The sequence below is a fragment of the Penaeus monodon genome, chromosome 21, assembly GCF_015228065.2.
Source record: "Penaeus monodon isolate SGIC_2016 chromosome 21, NSTDA_Pmon_1, whole genome shotgun sequence".
NCBI lineage: Eukaryota > Metazoa > Arthropoda > Malacostraca > Decapoda > Penaeidae > Penaeus > Penaeus monodon.
The window spans coordinates 28,678,369-28,679,688 of NC_051406.1; positions in this window are offsets into that span (position 1 = coordinate 28,678,369).

Below are 1,320 nucleotides of genomic sequence, written 5' to 3' on the forward strand. Positions count from 1 at the left end.
TGTACTTTCTATCCATTGAGCATGAAGATGTTTAAAAATTACCAATTACCACGTTAATTTGATCTTATATCAATTTTGATTCATAACACCATACATGATTTTTTTCATTCTCTTTACTTATAATAATATTTTTTTGCTAGCAGCAAGTTTCATTCACTTAAGTAATCTAGATAAGATTGAAGAGTTCATTTGTCCTTTAGTTCAAACAATCGGTTATCGTATGCAGTATAGAAGAGTGCCTACACTGCTTGGCATCGGGGAGGGGGGGGGGGATTTCAGCAAAGCCATTCAGTGATGGTAGACATTTATGCATTTCAGATATTCATTTCATTTGTATTGGGTTTGATTTCCAAGCCACAAGACCTATTATGGGATGGTTTTGCACCATTGCTTATTATGGTGACTATCAGCTGCTCACGCTCTTGATGTTTGAATCATTTAACTATTTTAAAAAATGGAAAAGTGGAGAAGGTGAAAGGTCTGAAGGCCTGAAGAGGTCCCTTCTTCTTTGGGTTATTTTACAAGTGAAAAAATACTGTTGCTTAGTTTATTCAGTCTGGAGTTTCATGAAAGGTAGGAGATCCAAATCCTGTCCATATTTATGGTCTTATGATTTCCCCCCTTTTAGGGGAGTCATTCACTGAATCTGAAATGATTCAAAAATCACAATGGTATCACAAGAAAGCACAGTAAACCATACAAGCTTCCTGGTGGGAATTGTGCCACAATTGCTTAGTTGAATCCCTATTGTTTTCTTTTGAGGCTAAGTAACCAGAGTTTTGGCATTGCAATATAATACTAGTAAGTAAAGAATTTACTTTTTTCTCATTCAGAAAGTGATCAGTAAGATTATTAGAATTCTGAATGGTTTCAAAAAGGATATGTATATTTGTTGATTATAAAAATATTTATGAATGAACTAGAATCTGTCTAAGGATGTACCCTCCTGCATTTCTGTTTATATTTTTTTTGGTACTTTAACTCCACTGAAATTGTATTATTATTGGATTATCCTATATGTTTGTAAAAATCCTCACCAAATCTTCATGTACTTTGGAACTTGAACCAAATAAATATTCCTTGCGCTAAATTCTACTAATTTGCTATCTGACATAATGGTGAGAATCAACATACTTTTTCCATTATATATGTGATACAGGTTTGGTAGCTTATGGTTTATGGGGAAAAGGAAAATATATCATCCTGTTATACATAATAGTTTTTACCTTTCAAATATTTGATAATAATGGGATAAAGTTTTAAGGTCATGAACTTCCACACAAGAGTTTTTTTGTTTGGCAGGTGAGAATTTGTTACCTA